Genomic DNA, 15,343 nt, shown 5'->3' on the forward strand with positions numbered 1-15,343 from the left:
TTATACATTACGCCGCATCGCGCCGGATCCAGCAGGATGCGATTTTTCTCATGAGACAAAAAACTTCTAGATCGGCGTTTTTTCCGGCCGCCGGATCGGACAATTAAGCCGGATCCGTCAAAAACTAGAGAGAACACACGGCCATGCGGCACAGTCCGGTGCTAATAAAAGTCTATGGGGGAAAAAACGGATCCGGCGACAGCTGTCGCTGCATCTGGTTTTTCAGAAATGTGCCGGATTGTGCCACACAGCAAAAAACTGATATGTGTACATACCCTCAGAAGCTGCCCGCACTGCAGTGTCAGCATATGCCCGCACTGCAGTGTCAGCAGCTGCCTGCACTGCAGTGTCAGCATATGCCCGCACTGCAATGTCAGCATATGCCAACACTGCAGTGCGAGCTGCCGCGAGGATGATGAGCGCTGCCGTCAGGAGGTTAGTAAAGTTCATTACCTGCGGTGATGAACTCCTGCACTTCTGACGTCATCGCTCGTCACTGACAGCCGCGTTCTTACATCACCTCTTGCGGCCGGCCCGAGACTGACTAGCGGTGATGTCACGGGCCTCTCGCGAGAGGTGATCTGAGAACGCGGCAGACATAGAAGTCAGTGACCAGCGCTGACATCAGAAGTGGAGCGGCTTCCATCACCGCAGGTAATGTATCTAGCTAACCTCCTGAAGTCAATTAAGAAAAAGAGGATATGAGGGCACCACGACTCAATGTGCGGGATCAATCCAAAAGTACACACCTATATAATATAAGCCAAGACAAAGAAAAAGAGGGTGTGTAACAAATGGGACCACCAAATATTTCACAAAATAGAAAATATTTTATTGACAAAAAACACCAAAAAATATGTTAAAAACATTTTAAACACTCCAAAAGTGAACAAGCATACTGGGGTTTGCATACAATAAGACATAATAAACCCCAGAGTTCCTCCTTAAAGAAATGTCATACTACCTGGTAGGAAATGCACCATACACAATAAAAAAACAGCAATATAGCAAGCATGAAGCAAAAAAAAAAAATGTATAGAAAGTGACCATAACATAAAGCAGCAAATATGGCTGCATGCAGTATAACCGCACTCTGGAAAATGCTAAGCAGCAAACACAATTAAATATACAGGTACAATACATTGCAAGCACAAATCAGATGGAAATTAGAAAATATTAATTCTGTAAAGATCAGATGGAAGTGTACCAATCCAGAGCAAGTCCCAGGTGTAAGGTAGAATAACCATCACAAAGGAGGAAACCAAAACAACCCCCCCAATGCGTATCGCTACCCTAGTGGCAGCTTCCTCAGGGAAAAATGACCCATTTTTCCCTGAGGAAGCTGCCAATAGGGTAGCGATACGCGTTGGGGGGTTGTTTTGGTTTCCTCCTTTATTCAATAATCTTTCAATTAAAAATACGTTTGTAGTCTATTTTTTTTTATTACTGACTGACGTTGTGACATCAGTAACCCCAGGGCTTGATGCCAGGTAACATTACACAGTTGTTTCAACCCCATATATTACCCCATTTGCCAACGCACCAGGGCATCGGGATGAGCTGGGAAAAGCACCAGGGCATCGGGATGAGCTGGGAAAAGCACCAGGATTGGCACATCTAATGGATGTGCCACTTCTGAGGTGGCTGTGGCCTGCTATTTTTAGGCTGGGGAAGGTCCAAGAACCGCGGACCTCCCTAGTCTGAGAATACCAGACCACAGCTGTCCGCTTTACCTTGGCTGGTGATCCAATTTGGGGGGGACTCCATGTTTTTTGTTTTAAATTATTTACTTAATTTAAAATAACAGTGTTGGGTGCCCTCTGTTTTGGATTACCAGCCAAGGTGAAGCTGCCAGCTGTAGTCTGCAGGCTGCAGCCATCTGCTTTACCCGAGCTGACTACAAAAAATAGGGGACCCCACGTGGTTTTTTTAAAATTATTTATTTATTTTTTGGCTAAATACAAGGCTAAGCACCCTTTAGTGCCACATGAAAGGCACTAAAGGGTGCAAGATTACAAAATGCAGGAGAGTGGGACATTATATGTTTTTTTCATGTATTATCTATCTATTCCTCTAGCTATCCCTCTATCTATCCCTCCATTCATTCATCCCTCTATTTATCCCTCTATCTATCTGTCTCTTTATCTATCCCTCTATCTATCCATCTATCTATATCTAGCTACAGTTAGGTCCAGAAATATTTGGACAGTGACACAAGTTTTGTTATTTTAGCTGTTTACAAAAACATGTTCAGAAATACAATTATATATATAATATGGGCTGAAAGTGCACACTCCCAGCTGCAATATGAGAGTTTTCACATCCAAATCGGAGAAAGGGTTTAGGAATCATAGCTCTGTAATGCATAGCCTCCTCTTTTTCAAGGGACCAAAAGTAATTGGACAAGGGACTCTAAGGGCTGCAATTAACTCTGAAGGCGTCTCCCTCGTTAACCTGTAATCAATGAAGTAGTTAAAAGGTCTGGGGTTGATTACAGGTGTGTGGTTTTGCATTTGGAAGCTGTTGCTGTGACCAGACAACATGCGGTCTAAGGAACTCTCAATTGAGGTGAAGCAGAACATCCTGAGGCTGAAAAAAAAGAAAAAATCCATCAGAGAGATAGCAGACATGCTTGGAGTAGCAAAATCAACAGTCGGGTACATTCTGAGAAAAAAGGAATTGACTGGTGAGCTTGGGAACTCAAAAAGGCCTGGGCGTCCACGGATGACAACAGTGGTGGATGATCGCCGCATACTTTCTTTGGTGAAGAAGAACCCATTCACAACATCAACTGAAGTCCAGAACACTCTCAGTGAAGTAGGTGTATCTGTCTCTAAGTCAACAGTAAAGAGAAGACTCCATAAAAGTAAATACAAAGGGTTCACATCTAGATGCAAACCATTCATCAATTCCAAAAATAGACAGGCCAGAGTTAAATTTGCTGAAAAACACCTCATGAAGCCAGCTCAGTTCTGGAAAAGTATTCTATGGACAGATGAGACCAAGATCAACCTGTACCAGAATGATGGGAAGAAAAAAGTTTGGAGAAGAAAGGGAACGGCACATGATCCAAGGCACACCACATCCTCTGTAAAACATGGTGGAGGCAACGTGATGGCATGGGCATGCATGGCTTTCAATGGCACTGGGTCACTTGTGTTTATTGATGACATAACAGCAGACAAGAGTAGCCGGATGAATTCTGAAGTGTACCGGGATATACTTTCAGCCCAGATTCAGCCAAATGCTGCAAAGTTGATCGGACGGCGCTTCATAGTACAGATGGACAATGACCCCAAGCATACAGCCAAAGCTACCCAGGAGTTCATGAGTGCAAAAAAGTGGAACATTCTGCAATGGCCAAGTCAATCACCAGATCTTAACCCAATTGAGCATGCATTTCACTTGCTCAAATCCAGACTTAAGACGGAAAGACCCACAAACAAGCAAGACCTGAAGGCTGCGGCTGTAAAGGCCTGGCAAAGCATTAAGAAGGAGGAAACCCAGCGTTTGGTGATGTCCATGGGTTCTAGACTTAAGGCAGTGATTGCCTCCAAAGGATTCGCAACAAAATATTGAAAATAAAATTTTTTTTTTGGGTTTGGTTTATTTGTCCAATTACTTTTGACCTCCTAAAATGTGGAGTGTTTGTAAAGAAATGTGTACAATTCCTACAATTTCTATCAGATATTTTTGTTCAAACCTTCAAATTAAACGTTACAATCTGCACTTGAATTCTGTTGTAGAGGTTTCATTTCAAATCCAATGTGGTGGCATGCAGAGCCCAACTCGCGAAAATTGTGTCACTGTCCAAATATTTCTGGACCTAACTGTATCCATCTATTTATCTATCTAGCTACTTCTGTGTTTTTCGGTCCGCAAAAAAAAACCGTAAGGCACATGGATGACAGACGGATGACATACGGCCTGTATACGTAACGGAACGGATGTCACACGGATGCCATACGGATGCATCCGTGAAAAAAACGGATCATCTTTTGCGGACCGTAAAAACGGAACGGTCATGTGAATGAGCCCTTAGATGTGGTTTTGAGCAGTGTGGGGGTGCAGTTTTTATAAAGGTGTTACTTTTGGGTATTTTCTGTCACCTAGGCCTCTCAAAGTCACTTCAAATATGATGTGGGCCCTAAAAAAAATGGATTTGTAAATTTTGTTGGAAAAAGGAGAAATTGCTGATGAAGTTTGACCCCTTATAACTTCCTAACAAGAAAAATTGTTTAAAAAAATTATGCTGATGTAAAGTAGACAAGTGGGAAATATTCTTAACTATTTTTTGTGACATAATTCTCTGATTTAAGGGCATAAAAATTAAAGTTTGGAAAATTGCGAAATATTCAATATATTTGCCATATTTCAGATATTTTCATAAATAAATGCAAGAAATATTGTCCCATTTAAACCACTAACGTGAAGTACAATATGTCACAAAAAAACATTCTCAGAATCACCGGGATCCGTTGAAACGTGCTAGAGTAATACCCTGTCAAAGTGACACTGGCCAGAAATGAAAAAATTGGTCTGGTCAGGAAGGTGAAAACAGGCCGGGGATGAAGGGATTAATTCCTGTGACACACCTGAAGGGTTAATACACTTCTTGACTGTGGTTTAGAGCAGTGTGAGAGTGCAGTTTTCAAAATGGTGTCACATTTGGGTATGTTCTGTCACCTAGAACCCCCAGTCATTTCAAATGTGATGTGCTCCCTAAAAAAAATTGTTTTTGTAAATTGTGTTGGAAAAAAAAATGAGAAATTGCTGATGAACAAAAACTAACATGAAGTACAATATATCACAAAAAAAACAATCTCAGAATCACTGGGATCCATTGAAGCGTTCCAGAGTTATAACCTTATAAAGTGACACTGAATTGTAAAATGTGAGCTGGTCAGGAAGGTGAAAACAGGGTGGGTGGTGAAGGGGTTAATAACCCCAAATCTTTCATTTTCACAAGTGTAAAAAGAGAAAATGCAGTCTACAATTTGTTTGTGCAGTGTTTCTTGTTACTTTTTTTTTATTATTTTTTCAGCTTAACGTTTTAAAATTCTGTAAAGCACCTGTAGGTTGAAGGTGCTCCCTAAGCATCTAGATAGATTCTTGAGACCTCGTATGTATGAATCGTTAGCGGACGCCATGTCGTGTTTGGAGAGCCCCTGATGTGCCTAAACAGTAGAGCTCCACCACAAGTGACATTTTTGAAACTAGACTCTTAGTCAGTTAGTAATTTATATAGATCAGACCTGGGCAAGGGGCGGCCCGCGCGCCGGATGCGGTCCACCTACTGTCTGTGACCGGCCCACCCGTCTTAGCTGAGAGTTGGAGGCGTGGCCTGATCTACGATTTTATGCCTCAACCTCGCTCTCACTGCCAGGAGCTCTGTATCCCGCAGTGCAGTGATAAGCAGCTGCCACGCTCCCACTCTGCCGGTCACGCCCCCTCTTGCTGCCAGTCATGCCCCCTCTGGATGCTGGTCACAGTCTTTGGATGCCTTCCATGGCATCTATGGTGCTAGCCACGCCCCTTTTGCTGTCATCCACGCCCCCTCAATGCTGGACACACACTCCTCGGATGCTTTCCTTGTCCCCTCTTGCTGCTCTCTATGCTGGCAACGCCCTCTTTGCCTGCCCCTTCTACCCAGGATCCTCACATGTGATCAGCTCATCTCCACAGCGGCCACTTCAAAAATGTCTGTTCTGCAACTGAGGAAATGTGAACCAGTAGCAGCAGGGACAGTGCAGAGTGCCTGCAGGAGGGGAGAGCAGGGGAGCAGCACTTGTGTCTTCTCAAAATAAGCAGACACACAGGGGACTCAGAAGGCAGCCAGAGGAGCCCTTAGGCTCTGCTGCTCCAGTGCTACCAGCCTGTGCCCTCACTACCCCCAGGAACAGTATGTATGCCCAACAGGCCACCACTGTCAGTATGTATGCCCAACAGCCACCACTGTCAGTATGTATGCCCCACAGGCCACCAGGGCCAGTATGTATGCCCCACAGGCCACCAGGGCCAGTATGTATGACCCACAGGCCACCAGTATCAGTATGTATGCTCCACAGGCCACCAGGGCCAGTATGTATGACCCACAGGCCACCAGTGTCAGTATGTATGCTCCACAGGCCACCAGTGTCAGTATGTGTGCTCCACAGGCTACCAGGGCCAGTATGTGTGCTCCACAAGCCACCAGGGCCAGTATGTATGCTCCACAGTCCACCAGGGCCAATATATATGCTCCACAGGCCACCAGGGCCAGTATGTATGCTCCACAGGCCACCAGCGCCCGTATGTATGCTCCACAGGCCACCAAGGCCAGTATGTATGCTCCACAGGCCACCAGGGCCAGTATGTATGCCCCACGGGCCATCACGGTCGGTAAGTATGCTCCACTGGCCACCAATCTCTGTATGTATGCTCCACTGGCCACCACTGTCAGTATGTATGCTCCACAGGCCACCAGTGTCAGTATGTATGCTCCACAGGCCACCAGGGCCAGTATATATGCTCCACAGGCCACCAGGGCCAGTATGTACACTCCACAGGTCACCAGGGCCAGTATGTACACTCCACAGGCCACCAGGGCCAGTATGTACACTCCACAGGCCACCAGGGCCAGTATGTACACTACACAGGCCACCAGGGCCAGTATGTATGCTCCACAGGCCACCAGGGCCAGTATGTACACTACACAGGCCACCAGGGCCAGTATGTATGCTCCACAGGCCACCATGGCCAGTATGTACACTACACAGGCCACCAGGGCCAGTATGTACACTCCACAGGCCACCAGGGCCAGTATGTATGCTCCACAGGCCACCAGGGCCAGTATGTACACTTCACAGGCCACCAGGGCCAGTATGTATGCTCCACAGGCCCCAGTAATGTGTATGCCCCCCACTGACCTCCATATTTTCATTGAATGTTTGTCTTGTTTAATCAAAATGAGGGAGCCAGCACGATTTCTAAACTGTACTTATTAATAAATAGAGATTTTTGGCAAAACATTGCAATATTTTGAGCTACCCCGCCACTCCACGGCAAATCTCAAGGGGCAGTCCTACACTAATATTTTATTTTATCTGAAGGGTGCCATGCGGCCTCACACATTTAAAAGCAAAATATTGCAATGTTATGCCAAAAATCTCCATTTATTAATAAGTACAGTTTAGAAATTGTGCTGGCTCCCTCATTTTGATGTTTGTCTTGTTTAACTTACTGTTTGTTTATGAAGGGATAGTATATATACAGTATTGGGTAGAACTGAGTTAATTTTATTAGTCTGGCCCTCTAAAACCATCCCAATTTCTCATGCGGCCCCATGGGAAAATTAATTGCCCACCCCTGCTCTAGATATTTAGTGAGCACCTTGAACCCCAGGTGCTTCACAGACATTTATAAAATGCTGTGTACAAACAAGCGCAATAGGGTATTATCCAAATATAAGGGAAAATACAGTGTTGGTAATGTGCTCCCCTTACAAGGTTGTGACACCCACAACCGTCAACCATAGTAAAGGTAAAAACAGCTGCTGCAGGATCTACATGCCCAGAGGCTGAAGCAGTATTCAGGAACCAAGAAAAAACATGGATTAAAACTGCGCTGCTATAGATGAAAGAAGACCCAAATCGCTGGATAGTAGACAGGGGTACTTTATTCAATGCGTTTCGAAGTAAAACTCTACTTTTTCATCAGGAAATGCACCAAATTACAAAACATTGGCAGTTAGCTAGTTTAAATAATACAAATATTCAATAAAGAGCACAATGTGAACAGATGACATTAGGCCAGGGTTCAAAGTGCCTGTAATGCCCATAACAGGCATAGAATTTGTTGTAGAATTTCTCTGAGTAAGCCGATACCTCATATGTGGTGGTAATCTACTGTTTGGGCGCATGGCAGGGCTCGGAAGAGAGGAAGCGCCATTTGACTTTTTGAACGCCATATTTTGTCTGGAATTGTTAGCGGACATCTTTTCACATTTGGAGAGCCCCTGATATGCCTAAATAGTGGATCTCCCCCACAAGTGACCCCATTTTGGAAACAAGACCCTTCAATGAATTTATCTAGATGTTTAGTGAGCATCCGGAATCCCCAGGTGTTTTACAGAATTTTATAACGTTGAGCCGGGAAAATAAAAAAAATACATTTTTACTACAACAATGTTGCTTTAACCCCCAATAACTCAATACACAGTGTAACCTCGTTACCAGTGTCCCTGCACTGTTCTGCGCCCTGCACTCTCCCCCGGCAGGGATGCCAGCTCACTCACTCTCCCAGCCGCTCAGCAGTCGCAGCTCCGTCTCCGGTGCCTAATGCCAGCTCACAGGACCTGTGGGTGCCGCACAGGTCTCCTGGGAGCACACTTAGGGTGTGTGAGCGCACCTATTCTTAAAGAACCAGAGCGCCCTAAGCTGGAAGTGCCTCATAGCCCAGTGCCACTAGGTATTTAAAGCGCCTTACCCCCTTATGAGAGGTGCCTGGCAATGTGGTCTATCTGTTAGAGATGCGTTTCAAGTTGTCAGTTACCTTGTGCTGCTGCAACTATATTGCTGTGTGCTGTATTGCTAATACCTGTCTGTGTTTCAGTACCTGAAGCATCTGCTGCTGCACCTATCCATACCAGCTGTACCTGTCGTACGGAGCGTTGTATGCCATATATTTCCACACCCTGTCCTCCGAACTGGGCTTGGATTATGAGGCACTGTTGGCTGCATTCTGGGTCCGGTAGGATCATTTATAAGCTGGCCAGCCGTGATATGCCTTGTTCCCTGGATGACCTGGTATCTCTGGCTCTCCACATTGACCTCAGGTTCCAATAACGATCCAGAGAGACGAACAAAGAGAGGAGGTTCATCATTCTCCATCTCCACCTGTCTCCATCATTCCAGAGACCAATCATGCCGCGACCCGTGGTTTCTGAGACTCTTCCTAAGTCCATGGAGGTGGATCAGGTGCATCCGTCAAAGCTCTGAAGAGAGGTCCACAGCACCAGAGAGGGGTGATTCTACTGTGGAAGTCCTACTCACTTCATCCATTTCTGTCCTTGAAAGCTGTGAAACTTCCAAGCCTAGGGTCTGTAAGAAAAGCTACCCTAGGTAAGAGCAAGTCCCCTTCATCCTTATCCATATCATGTTGCAACATCCGATTCACCAACTTGGCGTTTCTGGACTCTGGTTCCGCCGGAAACATCATACAGCAGGCCGTTGTGGATCGGTACTGGATTCCTGTCCATCGACTAGCAGCAGGGCTGCGATCAGGTCATTACTAGTGTGACTCCTGTATCGGGCCCGGTGTAAAGAGGGGGGCCCGGCTGACAGCCCGGGCTCCTCCCCTTTCATTCCCCTGCTCTCCGGGCCCCATGGGCAGGGGGCGGGGACGTTGCACTGGCAGACATATCGCGGTGCAGCATCTGCAGTCGTACAGGGGCCCGAAGCGGGAGCGGGCCCCTAGATCCTGAAAACGTGTTAACCCCTTAGCGAGCTATGACGTGCTGGGTACGTCATGACTCCCTGGTACTTAAGGACCCATGACGTACCCAGTACGTCATGGCGAGATCGTGGCCCCGGAGCCCCGGTGGATGCGATTGCTGCAAGTATCTTAGATTCGGGGAGGAGGGGCCCTCTGCCTGACCTCAGGAGGGGTGGTGTCTCCTCCCCAGACCTAAGGAGGCTGTGATTGGCTGACAAACACCGCACAGCCAATCACAGCCACTGTAATGTTTAAGCCATTGAAATGGTTGAAACATTGAAATCCAGCCATCATCAGTGCAGCTATAGCACCGATCATTGGCTGGAGCTGGGTGACCTCTGCTTCACCCGCCCCCAGCACTCATTGGAGAGACCGGCCTTGTGACCGATCTGTCCGATCTGGGGCCAAAGACCGCTCCCCTCACCTTCACTCTGGCGTCTGTGGAAGCAGATGGGAGCGATCGGTAAGTTATAGACACTGTCTCCTTTCAGCCGCCGTCCCTCACCCGCTGTCTGCAGAAGTCACTGCCCCAATCCACCGCCACTGAACCCATCTGCTGTCTCCCCTCCAGCTGCCACCGCTCTCCCCCATCAGCCGCTGCCCCCCTCCCTCATCTGCTGCCCCCTCTCACCTTCCTTCACCTGCTGTGAGCGCCCTCACCTGCTGTGAGCCCCCTCACCTGCTGTGACACCCCCACCTGCTGTGAGACCCCCCACCTGCAGTGATCCCCCCACCTGCTGTGATCCCTCCACCTGCTGTGACCCCCCACACCTGCTGTGATCACCCCCCGCCTGCTGTGATCACCCCCCCGTCTGCTGTGACCCCCTTGCCTGCTGTGACCCCCCTGCCTGCTGTGACCCCCCTGCCTGTTGTGACCCCCCCGCCTGCTGTTACCCCCCCGCCTGCTGTGACCCCCCCCCACCTGCTGTGACCCCTCCCACCTGCTGTGATCCCCACTATCTATCTATCCGTCCATTCCTCTCTCTATCTCTCTGTTCCTCTATCTATCTATTATTTTATCTGTCTATTTATCTCCTATCTGTAGCACCCACGGCGCAGGTGTTAAATGTTACTCGTCGCCAGGCCGGTAATGTCGGGTCAGGGATGTCACAGGTGGCCCTGCCCGGCTTCGCGGCCCCGAGGTGTACAATAAAAGGGGATTTGGATGATGGTGGGGAATGATGAGGATGATAGTCTTGTGACGCCACCTGTGGTATGTGGCCAGGGATTAGCCACATCTGCTGTCGCTGTCCTTCGGGGCGGATGGTGTTGCAACAAGGATGGTTCTGCTCCCCACAGGTGGAGCGAGGCCCCGGAGAGGATGATGAGGAGGGTAGTGGCCATTGGCGCCGAAGCGCGGGGCGAGGGAAATCAAAAGGCTGAATCACCTGCTGTGGTTCCAGCCGTGATGGGCCCCAGCCGATCTCGGATCCGTTGGAGGTTAGAACCAGTACGGTGGTCGATGGGCCCTTCCTTGTTGCGCCTTTAAAGATGGATCCCCATGGCCTGAAGCTGCTTGGGGACCCTGGTTTGTGTAGTGTTAGCTCCTGTCCCATGTGTAGGTAACGCGGGGCCTGTGCTGTTTCTATTTCTTAGTTAAAACTGTTATTTCATGTTTTTCATGCTTGTCTCTGCTGCCATCTACTGGTCAGACCTTTCAGCTCCTCTGTTTCTTTTGCCCAGCCCATGGGAGTGTCTGATGACCCTCTTGCATCACATCCTGGTATGTTCATTCCAAACCAGAGTTTGTGAGAACAACATCCCTTATTGGATTGGAGCTACTAGGAGCAAAGTCTTCTGACCACGTAGTAGCTTCAGAGGCAAGCATCGCAGGAGAATTACAATGCCAAGTACTTGGATTACTGCACTCTGCATGTCCTAACCTTTGGAGAAAATAAACCACCATTGTTTCATCTCAGCATGTGCATGTTTCACTCTGGAGCGCTCTGGTCCTGTCTGCCTCACCTATAGGAAAAACGAAGGTAAGATTCTCACAACCTCTCACAACTATGCACCTTCCATCGCCTTTAAAGAAGTTGTCCAGTTACCAAACTGATTTTTTTTTTTCTGATAAATCTTGCTAATATGTGCCCCTCAACACATCTATTATGTTTTTTCAGCAAAATTACCTTTTATTGTGCACTAGCAGCACATGCTCATTGCTGGCTCCAGCTCTGATGGGGTTAATCTCTCCTCTGACTTCCTGTGTTCAGTTCCTACAAGTCCCAGAATTCTTTGTGGCTCTAGGGCGGTGTCTAGCTTATCTAACACACCCATTGTGTCTAATACACCCACTCTGCTCCCACCCAAACCCTCCTCCCTGCCTCTTCCCAGTGGATGTGCACTGAGAGCAATCACACAGAGACAGCAGCAGCTCTACACAGCCAGGGGAAGAAAGTGTGTGTGCGCGTATATACAGTGTATGTGTATGTGTGCGCGTATATACAGTGTGTGTGTATATACAGTGAGTGTGCGTATATACAGTGTGTGTGTGTATATATACAGTGTGTGTGTGAGTGTGTATGTGTGTGTGTATGTCATACTCACCTGTCTGCAGTGTCCCGGTGCCATGCCCGCTTCCAGCCCCTGTCTCGGTCCCGCCACTCTGGCTGTGTGCAGTCTCCCCGGGGCACGTACGAAGCTTGCAGGACCTGGCGGTGGATCACCTGATGCAGTCACCTGACGCATCAGCTGATCGATTCTCGTGGTGTCGCCGGCTTTTTCGCGCCCGGCCGGTATCAGCTGATCCTGCCGTCAGGGGACTTCATCAGCTGATTACCGGCAGCTCCTGCAGTGATGGGACAGGATCAGACTCCCCTGCAGGAGCTGCGGGTAATCAGCACATAAGTGAGTATGTATTTATTTATTTTTTTTCTACTGATGCATCAGCTGATTGTATAATCGGCTTTTATACAATCAGCTGATGCGTGATGTGATTCACATCCTTTATCCTGACACAACATCTGATCGCTTTGCCTTCCAGCAAACCGATCAGATGATATTGGATCCGGATTGGACGGCGCGGGACCCTGACCCAGGATTACTGCGGAGGGGGGTTCTTTATTTCAATAAAGATGGACTCACTAATTGTGTTGTGTTTTATTTCTAATAAAAATATTTTTCTGGTTGTTGTGTTTTTTTTTTTATCATTACTAGAAATTCATGGTGGCCATGTCTAATATTGGCGTGACACCATGAATTTCGGGCTTAGGGCTAGCTGATAATATACAGCTAGCCCTAACTCCATTATTACCCAGCTAGCCACCCGGCATCAGGGCAGCTGGAAGAGTTGGATACAGCGCCAGAAGATGGCGCTTCTATGAAAGCGCCATTTTCTGGGGTGGCTGCGGACTGCAATTCGCAGTGGGGGTGCCCAGAAAGCTTGGGTACCCTTCACTGTGGATTCCAATCCCCAGCTGCCTAGTTGTACCTGGCTGGACACCAAAATTAGGCGAAGCTTACGTCATTTTTTTTTTAAATTATTTCATGAAATTCATGAAATAATTAAAAAAAAAAGGGCTTCTCTATATTTTTGGTTCCCAGCCGGCTACAAATAGGCAGCTGGGGGTTGGGGGCAGCCCGTACCTGCCTGCTGTACCCGGCTAGCATACAAATATATGGCGAAGCCCATGTCATTTTTTTTTTCTTTTTGGGTAAAAAACTGCATACAGTCCTGGATGGAGGATGCTGAGCCTTGTAGTTCTGCAGCTGCTGTCTGCTCTCCTGCATACACTAGTGAATGGAGGATGCTGAGCCTTGTAGTTCTGCAGCTGCTGTCTGCTCTCCTGCATACACTAGTGAATGGAGGATGCTGAGCCTTGTAGTTCTGCAGCTGCTGTCTGCTCTCCTGCATACACTAGTGAATGGAGGATGCTGAGCCTTGTAGTTCTGCAGCTGCTGTCTGCTCTCCTGCATACACTAGTGAATGGAGGATGCTGAGCCTTGTAGTTCTGCAGCTGCTGTCTGCTCTCCTGCATACAATGAACATTTTGAATAAGGAAATGACATCAGACCTTTTTTTTTTTTTTCATCAACAATCTTTAATGGCATTGTGCACTGATTAAAAACGCAGTGAGCAAAAACGCAGCAAAAAACGCACCAAATCGCGGCAAAAACGTGACATGCAGCACCGCAGGTGACAGAGCAGAGCAAGTTGGTGACATGCTCTGCTCTGACACAGTGTGCTGCATGTCACTGTATCCACTCTGGGACTTGTTGTGCAGGTGACCGGATGATACATGTCACTAACTTGCTCCACTCTGTGACTTCTGCTGCATTGTTCCAACTGTATACACTCTCACCTGAACAAGTCTCAGAGTGGGGCAGTTAGTGACATGTATCATCCGGTCACCTGCACAACAAGTCCCAGAGTGGTGAAAGATAGTGACATGCAGCACACTATGTGTCAGAGCAGAGCATGTCACTGTCTCCACTCTGGGACTTGTTGTGCAGGTGACCGGATGATACATGTCACTAACTGCCCCACTCTGTGATTTCTGCTGCATAGTACCAACTGTATACACTCTCACCTGCACAACAAGTCCCATAGTGGAGACAGTTAGTGACATGTATCATCCGGTCACCTGCACAACAAGTACCAGAGTGGAGAAAGATAGTGACATGCAGCACACTATGTGTCAGAGCAGAGCATATCACTGTCTCCACTCCGCTGACCTCACAGCCCGTACACGCTGCAATGGATGCAGGGGGACACAGAACAAGTAATCAGCCGACACTGGAGTCATCTGATTACTTGGGATGAATGAGAAGTAAAATGCTCTGGTGCTCGATGGGCGAAGCCCATGCCGATTTTTTTTAAAAAAAATTCATTAAAAATAAAAAAACAAAAAAATCACATTGTTTGTGGGCTCCCGCTGCATTTTCTATTGCTAAGGGTAACCAAAGCAGCTACTGGCTGCTAGCCCCCGCTGCTTGGTGTTACTTTCACTGGCAATAGAAATGCAGGGAAGCATTTTTTTTTTTATAAAGGTTTTTCCCTGAAAACGTTTTTAAGAAAATGACGTGGGCTTCGCCATATTTTTGTATGCTAGCCAGGTACAGCAGGAAGCTACGGGCTGCCCCCAACCCCCAGCTGCCTAGTTGTACCCGGCTGGGAACCAAAAATAGAGAAGCCCTTTTTTTTTCATGAATTTCATGAAATAATTAAAAAAAAAATGATGTGGGCTTCGCCAAATTTTTGAGTCCAGCCAGGTACAACTAGGCAGCTGGGGATTGGAATCCACAGTGCAGGGTGCCCAAACTTTCTGGGCCCCCCACTGCGAATTGCAGTCCACAGCTGCCCCAGAAAATGGCGCTTTCATAGAAGCGCCATCTTCAGGCGCTGTATCCAACTCTACCAGTGGCCCTGGTGGCAGGTGGCACGCTGGGTAATAAGGGGTTAATACCAGCTATGTTTTACCAGCTGGTATAAAGCCCGAGATTCTTAATGTCAGGCCAAGTTTAACCTGGCCATTAAGAATCTCCAACAAAGGGTTTAAAAAAAAAAAAAAGACATCACACAGAGAAAAATACTTTATTAGAAATAAATACACAGACACAGTAGGGACTCCATGTTTATTACTCCCTCTCACCCCTCCACGATGGAGAGATTTCTGTACTGACCATGCCAGGAGAGAGCGAGGAAAAAGAGCAAGCGGGGGGGAGGAAAAGAGAGCGAGCGGGGGGGGCGGAGAAGAGAGCGAGGGGGGGAGGAGAAGAGAGCGAGGGGGGGAGAAGAGTGCGAGGGGGGAGAAGAGAGCGAGGGGGGGAGAAGAGAGAGAGGGGGGAGAAGAGAGAGAGGGGGGGAGAAGAGAGAGAGGGGGGGAGAAGAGAGAGGGGGGGAGAAGAGAGAGAGGGGGAGAAGAGAGAG

Source organism: Anomaloglossus baeobatrachus, chromosome 5 (genome assembly GCF_048569485.1).
Source record: "Anomaloglossus baeobatrachus isolate aAnoBae1 chromosome 5, aAnoBae1.hap1, whole genome shotgun sequence".
Taxonomy (NCBI): Eukaryota; Metazoa; Chordata; class Amphibia; order Anura; family Aromobatidae; genus Anomaloglossus; species Anomaloglossus baeobatrachus.